Source organism: Lutra lutra, chromosome 6, assembly GCF_902655055.1.
Source record: "Lutra lutra chromosome 6, mLutLut1.2, whole genome shotgun sequence".
Taxonomy (NCBI): Eukaryota; Metazoa; Chordata; class Mammalia; order Carnivora; family Mustelidae; genus Lutra; species Lutra lutra.
Window position 1 is genome coordinate 120,376,728 of NC_062283.1, and position 11,837 is coordinate 120,388,564.

Here is an 11,837-nt window from a genome sequence, read left to right on the forward strand (position 1 = left end):
TCTTATAATTTTTGAGATTGATCCAAATGGATCCAATTGATACTTGTAGGTAAAATAGTATTTCATTGCATGAATATAACATGATTTTAAAAACAATTTCATACATAATGGACATTTTAGTTGTTTCATTTTCCACTGTTTGCAAATGATGACGTAGACAATATTTTGGAATATATCTTCTTATGTAAATGTTGATACTCAGCTATTCCATTTTGATAAGCTGTTAATAAATTGGCAAATAATTCCCAAACACCGTATGTGTACAGGTCTGGGACTTTCTTGAAATTAGAAGTAATCCTATTCTTAATAAATTTATAATAGTTTAATCTTATATATGTTTATAAATAAGAATGACTAATATATGATAGCTTAATTTTTTCTATCATTTTACTAAGCTGAAATTTATTTCTATGATACAGTTGCTGTCAATGTTATTGTTTTATTATTTACCCCAATATTTTGTTTTGGAAATCCTCCAAAGTGCACAGGCAGGTATGAATGACTGAGTTGCAGTTCTGTCTTTAGGAGAACATTGTGTTAAAGGCCTTCCTGAATTTCTAGCACTGTCACTTGCTCAGTTAATGATTTATTAAATACATAAGAGCAATTAGAAAACAGATTTTAAAACAGTGTTATTATCTACAGCTCAAGTAATTTAAATCACTCTCCTAGGAGATGTATTTTGGGAAAAGTCATAGTGACAGGCACATGACATGGTAAGGATAATGCTTAGTGTAAGCTGATAACTTCTAATGGGAAATTATATACAGAGCTTTTGAATTGCATTTCAAATCACTCATCTTTCCAGCATTTATTGTATGCAACAAATGCATAGAGAGTGTTTAGCTAAAACAGGTAGTTTGAAAATATTTTAACATTTTTATCTAAACAAATGTCAGAATTTTTTTTGAAAATGAAAAATGCTAAGTATAATAAAAGTGTATATTTATGCTCTCGGCAGCCAAATGTGCTTTTTAATGGAATTTAAATAAATGGAATTTTTATGACAAAAAAAGCAACAGTAAAAGCAGTGATTATGTTTTTCATAGTTCATTTGCTGTCTTTGCCCTGCAGACCTTGTGTGGAGAAAATGAGATCCCGAGTGAAGTCTACAATGTCATTGACTCTGAAGAAGGACTCAGAGACCCATTGGTGTTTAATGACCCTTACTGGCCTATGCAATGGGAACTGGTATGATCTTCAGAAATAGATGGTTCTTTGGCAATGTTAAGAAATATTATTTTCGTCATATTTTAATGCAGTAGACAGACACTTTTATGCGCTGCCTGCTTTTATCTATTGGTTTTGCAGAGAGAGACTTAGCAAACTTTTGATGAAATGTTACTGCCAGCTTATTAATGAGTACTAATCCTTTTAATTTGGTTACATCCTTAGGGTTTGATTTAGTCTACAAAAGATACCAATAAAAGAAAAAAAAGACATTTAAATTTGGTGTGTGAAAACAGACTCATTACATAGAAATGTTGTTGCCATTCAGGCTTGAAGTTCTTGTTCTTACATAACAGGAATATATCCTATATTACATCAATAATGAGAGAACTCTTCTTTGTTTTTATGGTTTAAGTAGATGTTAGAACAGTGCATAACAAACTTTTTTTTTTCATGATGCTTAGGGTGTTGGATGTTTTAGGACCATATTGTTCTATCATATATACACAATTGTGATAATAGAAAGGACTGAAAAAAATCACGCATATTTTTTTAAAGTAAATAAGTAAAAAAAAAAGTCAAAGTACATACTACAGAAGATTTTAATAAGAAGTATTTAGAATGTGAAGATGACTTGCTGAAAATATCAGAGAGGAATTGAAGACCTTCTTATGTCCATACTTATCTCCTCATAGGTCTGTAAATTATATGGTATTGTAAAGGGTCTCATGCTATAAGATGAGAAAAAGATTAAGAGCATTTCATCATGTTTATGGACATAATGAGGTGAAAGTGGGCAACTAATGTGATGCCTCTTTTATGTATAGATCATTGGTAATTACCAAGCCAAGTATCTGAAAAGAGGAGAAAACCCATGTTGGAAAAAGTCCAGTTTACTCCTCTGTAGTTTTAATTCATCTTTAAAAAGTGAAACATAATTTAGAAAACTTTAATATACATCCATATAGATAGAGATATGATATATATATACATATCATATATATTTGTATATGACTACATTTGACATTTCAAACAAACAAAAATACTCAAGCAGAAAAAAAATTGAGTTTTGCTTCATTGCTTGGAGGTGAGATAACCAGTAATAAGTGAGTGGACTAGAACTACTGGGGTCATGAAAGTTAAAGAGAAAAAGAATGAAATTTTTGACAAAGGAGTGAGGAAAAGTATCTAGGTAAAAAGGAGGGCATGAAATGAGGAGAAATGTCTTAAACTTTCTCTTGTTGGTTGGTTTTTTTGACCTGAAGAAGCAGCAGAAATTAAGATAAATACTGAAGATTACATATATTGATGCTTCATAATTAGTTACCTAGCAAGATATACTTTTATTGTATCAGTTATTAAATGCTAAGCTCATCTATATTGAAGTCAAGAATTGCAGAAGAACACAATAGGGAAAGGAAATAGAGGCCAAGTGATGTTGGAAAGACAAGAAGAATTGAGTTACAGTCAATAAAATGACAAGGATTAGCAATGGAGAAAAATCTTAGAAGACTTTTAAGCAATAAGCCCTCTTAAAAGCAGAGGATAGAGATTGTGAAAGGTAGAAGGTAGAAGTAGAAGGAAAATGCTATACTGTTTTCTAGGGTATAAGTTGATAGACTTTATTTGCAGATAACCAGATAATAAATATTTCAGGCTTTCTGGGGCATACAAACCTCTGTGGCACAATTTTGTTGTTGTTGTTCCAGTCCTTTAAAAATGTAAAAACCTTAGCTTTGTGTCATACAAAACCAGGCTATCAGCTGGATTTCACTTGTAGGCCATAATTTACTGATGCTGCAAAGAATAAGGGAAAAGGGGGAGTAAAAATAATAATAATAATAATCATTCAGATCTAGCTGTCCCTTAGCATCCAAATTTGGTGTTCTACTATGCACACATTACACAAACACAACTCAGCAATGAAAGATCAACCAGGTTAGATTACCATCAATAGCTTTCTGAAATATTACTGTATTCCTTACAGCACCATTCTAGAGGTATGTCTGCCCGTATGGAAGAGATTCCTTATAATACCTCATAGTATTAAGGCCAGCCATAATACAAAATTGTAAAGAAAGATTTGAAGTTTCCAACTGGATGTTCTGTCTAAAACATATTCCTAACAGTAGACCTATGCTATGTTATAGAATCCATTCTCTGTTGAGAATACCAAATTTATTTATTGAAGGATTGACGGGCACAGCTGGGTCGTGCTGCCCTAATGGAGAAAGGTGAGATCTTACTCTGGTTACCATCCATTAAGTGGTCTCGCTTAGTTACCACTGTCATTCTCCTTCCTCAGGACACAACCTAGTGTCCTGAAAAAGGAGTCTATTCTTATCTGTATTTTTGTGCCCATCTATTTACTCCTCAACCTAAAACATATGGTAGTCAACGTGGTAAAGTGTTACATCATGATTTCTTGGATAAGTGGCCTAGAGGAAAAGAGTAAAACTAAAAAGATTATAATTTTTTATTATATTAGTTAGACAAAAATAGCATAACCCATTTTAACTGGTGCTCAAAGCTCAATATACATTGACTAGAAAGTTTGCAGCAATATAATTTTCAAAATGGTAACATTGAGGAGGGTATGTGTTGTGTTGAGCACTGTGTGTTGTATAAGACTGATGAATCACAGACCTGTTCCCCTGAAACAAATACTACATTATATGTTAATAATAATAAAAAAAAAGAATTAAATTTCCTAACCAAAAAAAAAAAGTAAAGCTTATCTACTTTAGTTTTTTTCTCCTTTAATCTTTGATTCAGAAGTTAATTTTGTGCATTTGCACACACTTATTTTACTTATCAAACAATGGGGCAAATGATGTAAAAGTGAGTTGACAGCATGAACTTTCATCAGTAAAAAAGGTATCAGGATACTTAGATACTCGGGGATCAGTATCTGAGCCAGTGATCCTATCCTGATCTCTATGCCTCTGTAGACTGCCACAGCATAGGCCAGAGGGCCGGAGTAAGGATGATGCCAAGAGAGATTCAGCCTATGAATTTAAAAAGAAAAAGAAATGTTTGATCATTTTAACATGGTTTTAGATTAAAAAAAGAAAACAAATTTTTAAAATGTTGCTATGAGTGGGTATATTAGGAAGACTATAGGCAAATGGAGATTCTATCCTAGGTCTAGACTATGCTGTCTAGACTGTGACTATCGTGAACATTTTAATCTTCTGAAAATTTGTTTTCTTATTTGTAAGATGGTCATAATAGTACATATTCCACAGGATTGTTTTTAGAATTAAATGAGATCATGGACACAAAATATGTACCATGGTATTTAGCATGTGGTGGGCATTCAATGAACAACTTGGCAGCTAGCCAGATTCCTTTCCTACCTATAATGAGTTAAACATCCATTACATAGTAAATAAACTATGCTGAATGCTCATTTCTCAACAATGTTAGATGACTAGAGCAGTACTAGTACAGGTTATTAGTAATCCTTGCACTATAATATAATAGGATTAATATTTATCTTAGTGGTCTCTGAAGAATGGCCTACCCCACAAAGAGTACATAGCAGATCCACTGGAATGCAGGGAAAAAAATATGATAATTTCCATTTATATTTTTTAATCTTTTCTTTTTAGTTTTTCTGACTATATTATATCCATAAGTATGTTAGCATATTAATATGTTTTCATTTTTAAATGATTAAATATACGTATAATATGGGTGTATTTGCAATTTTTTTAAATGGGTAGACTCATGAATACAGTATCTGAAATCACCTCAACAAATACTCATGAAGTGAATGTCATAATGTTTTTACTGAGTGTCTGTTATATGAATAGGACTAGGCACTAAATCTGAAGATGTCAGCTATAGATTTTTACTTTAAAAAAATCTTAAAGTCTAAAAGAGGTGATAGCATACACTAATAAATATTGTTAGACAGAAAGCCATTCTGTTAAGAAGACAAAGTTAAGGAAGTTACTTCTATTGGAAGTAACTTGTGTGAGATAATATTGGTGATAATCTTGTGTGAGATAATATTTGAACTGGGACTAAATGTGGGAATGCTATAAACAGAAGCATGAAGATGGAAAAATGTTTTTGTCCAGAGGAAGTGTCTTGGATACTTGAAGTCCAGACTTTATTCCATGCCAATAGAATTTTTTAAAAAGGCTTTTGATTAACAGATAACTTTCTTTAATATAATAGTAATCATGAGTGTTGGGTGACCACAGCTTATGAATAGGTGAAATGAATGGCAGCAATGTTACAAGGGACTTGAGGAAGGAACCAAGGGTTATAGTTATAAAGCACCTGCACTGTCCGTGAAAGAGTATAGTATTATTTGAAAGTAGACTTTGGGGCCCAGGTGGCTCAATTGGTTAAATGTCTGATTTTGGCTTGGGTCATGATCTCCGGGTCCTGGGATTAAGCCCCACATCGGTCTCCCTGCTCAGCAGGGAGTCTTCTTCCCCCTTCCTCCTTGTCCCTCCCCTGCTCACACTCTCTTTCAAATGAAAATCTTAAAAAGGAAAAGAAATTTTTTTTTTTAAGATTTTATTTATTTATTTGACAGAGAGAGATCACAAGTAGGCAGAGAGGCAGGCAGAGAGAGAGGAAGGGAAGCAGGCTCCCTGCTGAGCAGAGAGCCCGACGTGGGACTCGATCCCAGGACCCTGAGATCATGACCTGAGCCGAAGGCAGCGGCTTAACCCACTGAGCCACCCAGGTGCCCCAGAAAATTTTTTTTTTTAGCTGAATATTTGAGTTTGAATGCCAGTGATTTATTATTTTATTTATTCATTTATGAAACACTTGTTTGTCAAATACTGTGGTCAGGCCTGATACTGTATACAAAATACAAATATGAATTACATGCTATTCTTATTTTCAAAAAGTTCATATTCAGTGAAAGAGCTGTGTAAATGTACTCATTGCATATTATAAATGTATAACAAAGAAGTGAATAAAAGAAAAACCGGGGGTGCCTGGGTGACTTAGTAGGTTAAGCGTTGGCCTTCGGCTCAGGTCATAATCCCAGGGTTCTCGGATCGAGCCCCACATTGGTCTCTCTGCTCAGCAGGAAGCCTGTTTCTCCCTCTCCCTCTGCGTGCCACTCCCCCTGCTTGTGCCCTCTATCTCTTTCTGTAAAATAAATAAATGAAAATCATAAAAAGAAAAAAGAAAGAAAAACCAATAGTGATGACACTCGGAAAAGAATATTTAGAAAGGCCTCACTGAGTCAAGCGATAAATAAGCCCTATTCCAAAAGACCATGTATGCCAAAATAAGGCATTTGTCCTTTGTCTTATAGCTCATGGAGCTAAAAGAGAGCTTATGAGAAGGAAGTGGCCCAATAACCTTTGTCTTGTAGAAAATTGACTGAGGTAGCAGGTTGGGTTCAGATTAAAGGGGATCAAGACGGGAGGCAGAAGATAACTGTTAAGGGGAGGCCTCTAGTTCAGGGAAATGAAGAAACTTGGACCTAGGAGGTAAAGTGGAAGGTATAAAGACAAAAATGCAAAATCAAGCCATATTTAGGAGGAAGATATTGATGAAAATCTTAAGTAAATCTGGATATTAGAATTGAGAAGGACCTGTCCAGAACGATTTCAGATTGGTTTGGTGACATGGAGGGTGATTGTATTAAGTGTACTAGAGGTGCCATAACAAAATACCACAGATTAGGTGGCTTAAACAACAGAAATTTATTTCCTCACAGTTCTGAAGGCTGGAAGTCCCAAGATCAAGGTTCCAGCAAGTTTAGTTTCTCCTGAGGCCTTTTGTTTTTGGCTTGCAGACAGCTGCTTCTCACTAGGTCCTCACAAGGCCTTTCCTCTGTGCATGTGCATCCCTGTACCAGCCCTATTGGGCTGGGTTTTATAAAGATCTAAGAAAGTATGTAAAATATTGTTTGTTTAGGTCCCCACCTTTATGAGTTCATTTAGCTTTAGCTACATCTTGAAAAGCCCTATCTTCAATATAATCATAATTTGGGCAAGGGCTTTAACTTATGAATTTTAGAGGAACACAAATTAGTCATTAACAGGGTAAATTTGGTGGTATGGTTAAAGTATCCGATTATGTATTTGACAGAATGACCAAGATCTGTCTGTGGAATGCTTACACTGAGATGGGAAAAACAAAGGGATAAAATATTTTATAATTATAATGGGATCATTACCCATGTTTTAATAATGAGTAAACTGAGACTCGCGGATTGATGATAATATGTAGGCACTTAAAAATATGTAAGAAAATAAGTTATGTTATGGGCACAATGTTATAATTACAAATTTGTGTATATAACAAATGTTTAAAATATAACAAATGTGCATTTATGTTACAAATATGTAACGATAGCATGTTGCCCACAATTCAACTCATTATCATCTATATTTAATTGCCTATGTGTTATCTTCAAGCCTGTGAGTCTCAATATGAAATAAATATGTAATTACAACACTTTATATTATATGTATGTGACTGTATATGTTTTTAGAGGTGCATTACTAAATGTACATATGGTTATTGATTGAGATTGCCCAGGAAAACGTGATATATTTGGTGGAAAGGAAGGGGAAATGATAATATTTCAAGATGAAAAAAAAGTGCATTAATCTGAAGACATTGTGTAGGTTAAGATGTGAGACAAGAGAGAGATATGGACATGTGTTTGCAGAAATTCAGTAATGAAAGCTGAACAGGGGACTGGCATGGTGCATGAAGAGAAGGAGAGAATAGGTCAGATTTATTTACTCAAGAAATACTTATTAACTGCCTAGTAGAGGCTAGACAATGTGCTTGACCTTGGAGAATCAATAGTGAACAAGAAGATGTCTCTGTTTTCTTAGAGCTGACAATCCTAGCAAGAAATAATATAACCAAGCAAATTATTAATGGTATAATATAACTGTAATAACCATGTAGTTGATAGCAAATAATGGGAGTTCTAAACCTAGTGTTGGGTGTATGGGAAATTTTTTTCCAAAGAAAATGGCATTTAAGTTGCAAACAAAGGTGAATATGACTTAACTTGACAAAGAAGTTGCCAGGATAGGAGGAGTGGCTGCTTTAGGCAGGGAGACACTAGCACAAAGAGCCAGAGGATTTTATGGTATTGAGGAAACAAAACAGCTGTCAATATGACCAAAGTATAGGGTGTAAAAGGAAGAAGAGTTTGAAAAGTCAAAGAAGAAGGAATGTCTTGGTAGAGATGAGGAAAACCAAAAGAGTGTGCTTATAGGATAATCTAGCATAAAGGAAAATATGTTTGACTGTGGAAAGTGCTTCTCAGAAAACAATAAAAAATTACTGCGCACATCCTATGAATGAGTAACAAAGATGATGTTATTCTTAATGAGAATAATTCCAGAGGACTGTTGGAAATAGAAGACACACTGCAATGGATTTTGATGAGTGAGCGGATGTTGAAGAGGTGGAGACACTGAACAGAGACCTTTTGTAGAAGTCTATCTAATCCATTTATTATTAACTTATTAGAATATTAGGATGGCTTTCGGAATTCAAGACACCTGAAAATTTGAGAGTTGGTGATTAGTATAAACAATGGGAACAAGAATACAATGGAATTATATCTTTAAGGTGCTAAAAGAACATTACTCACAGCACAGAATTTTATTCCAAGGTGGTGAGAGGGATCCCTTAGGAATGAAGGTGAAAGAATTTATTTCAAGCAAAAACTGAAAGCCTTCATCATGAGCAGATTCTACTATAGGAAATACTGAAGGATGCCCTTGGGCAAAAAGAAAATAATCCCAGAGGAAAATTTATAAAAGTTATCTGAAGCACAGGATGAGATTATTTTTCTCTCAAGTGGATTTGCCTTTGCTTTTTTTCATACAGAGAAATTAGAAACATGGAATCACTTAATCATTTAACCCAAGCCCCAGTTTTAGTATATGTGCTGCAGAAGCAAGCACAACCCAAGCCCCAATATCAAGATGATTTATGGTTGGAAATAAAAAAAAAAGAAAGAAAAGAAAAGAGAAAGAAAGGAAAGGGGAAGGGAAAGGGAAAGAAAAGAAAAAGAAAAGAAAAAAGAAAGGAAAAAAGAAGAGAAAGTTGAGTATCAGTCACTGAGAGAGCTACTTGTAGTTCACCTTGACTCTTAACATGAGCTGCCCATCTACTTAGACTTTGAGCCCAATTTTTGGGAACTGCAACTCTCGCTAGGAGAAAGGTGGCTTTAATTACTGAACTTACCTGTCTAAGTTTCAGCTTCTCCTAGATCTTGGCCTTCAATCCCTTGTTGGATTTCTGTTACATTAAAATACTTGAATATCTAGTTTTTCTTATATTTATTTACTTTTTCCGTGTCTTTAGTAGGAGTATTAGAAGGAATTATTTAACTATTATTTATATAAATAGATGTTTGAAGTTTATTCTATATAAATAAACCAAATATAAATTGCTTTAACACCTTCACATAAAAGAAGTGATATCATCACACTAAAGTTGGGAATGCTGTACTTCTGCCAGAACTGCTCAATATATAGCCTGAACAAGAGCCATTTGTTTTCAAAGGTGAAGCAAAATTCTGTCTTACCTAATGGTCAGAGTTTCTTTCTATTGGATTTTCAACTTCTAAATAAGTTATTGTTAAGATAACAGAAAAAGAACGCATATTGAAGAGAGGATACACATGAATAGTCATGAAATATCAACATTTTTATCAGCTCCATAAGGTAAAGTACTGCTATAATGGAAATATTTGTATTGATTTTTTTTCTAATTAAAAAGTAAATATTTGGATAGCCAAAATAGAAGGAGTAAAATAATTTCCTGTAATCTTAACATTAATATATAATCACAATGTACATTTTGTTACATACCATTTTAGATATTGTTTTATGCCTGCATTATATACTATATCCATAGTATATCTACTTAAACATGCTTAAAATTTCCAAATAAAAATGTAACCATTCTATAAAGACTCTTCAATACTTATTTTATTTTTCTTAGTATAGCTTAGCTTTTTTTTTTTTTTTAATCTCAGTTAATTTGGATCTAACATGTCTTTTTTAACAACTGCTTGGTGTTCCTTATTTGAACAGTTATTTTTGATGTCTTTCAAGTAGTTTTTATTTTACTATTTTATAAGCATTGCTCTGATGTGGGTGGATTGTCCTGGTATAGTGAGTTGACTTTGTGGAGTGTGGTGTCACATAGAGAATACTTCAGTAGGTGAGATCCATCGGTAGATGACTCAGGGATCCAGGGATGCAGACTTTACTCTGAAATTTTGGAAGACTCTATGACCCATGTAAAGCCAGTGGTAGAAAACTGGGGCTCACTGTCCTGTAGTCTCTAGCTGAGTTCCCAAAGTCACTTGATTTGTTTTTTTTACCAGCGCCTTCTCTTCTCTAATTCCTGTCGGTGGGGATTGCCCAAAATAGTTCAAAGTGTAGTTGCCCATAGGGAGGAAAGAGGGAAATAATGATGGTTAGTGTGTTAGAAAAATTCATGGTTCCACCTAGTCCTTTTTTTCCCCTTCCTTTTGAATATATTGAGATGGTCTAAAGTTATCTGAGATGTTGCAAACCACTCTCTCCCTTTCTACTCACCCAAACGCCTTTGTTGAAAAACACCATGGTAAAAGGCAAACTTCACTTAGTACTTACTGTCCACCAGATGTAGTAAAAAAAAAAAAATAATAATAATAAGCAGCAGCTAGGCCTTCCGGGAGGTGGACTAATTCTAAGGGCTCTCTTTGCTTTATGTCCTTCTGTGAAGAACTTGGGGATTTCCTGAGTCCTGTTGGACTTAACCACTCAGTTTATAGGCTAAGCTCTTCTCCTTTGCTAATGTTGAATAACAGCTAATTCAACACCAATCAATCTTTCCTTTAATCTAGGTCATTCTCCTTCACAACTTCTAGAAAAAATATTAATGTTTCTCGACCATTGATGACTTCTGCATTTCAGCAATGCTACTTTTTTTTTAAAAATTGCTTTTCTATTTTTTTCTTCATGTCTCTGAGATTTTATATGGAATGTGTAGACCAAAGTCATTATTAAAATGGGACATTATTCCTTCAAGTTTAATGGTGAGAAAGAAGATGAAGATGTCTAATGTCCCTGTTAGAAATGGACTGGCTTTATAGAATTTTATCAATGGAGGCCTCTGACTTATGTTCATGCCAAAGGAATGTGAGACTAGTGGGCTTGTGTAAGGAGTGAGATACTAGGGAGCCAAGATGTACACACACACACACACAAAAAGATAGTCTATATATAGTCTATATATTGCATACAATTTTTTCTATAACATATTTAGTAGTTGAATTACCCTATCAAAAGAATTGTGATGTTACAAGGTCTTTTTTCTTTTACATATTAAAGATTTATTGATAGATTCAAAATAAGTTCATCTTTGTCATCCAAGAAGAAGCAAATAATGTTATAATTAATTTAAGAGCTGACTTTCTGAACTGGTTACCTTATAGTTCCTCACCTATGTGTGGGTACAGTCTGAGTTGCTACTGGCTGGCAGCCACTCCTGAAGGAGACAAGAAGGGAGTTATGTGGGCAGCCAAATAAATTTGTCCTGTGTGTCCTATCTAGCCAAGTGCCATGTGGTGCCAAATTCTAGTCCTCAGTTTGATGTCATCTTATGAGTTTCTCCATGCAGGTATTTTTACTTCTTCCTGTGATCTTATGCAA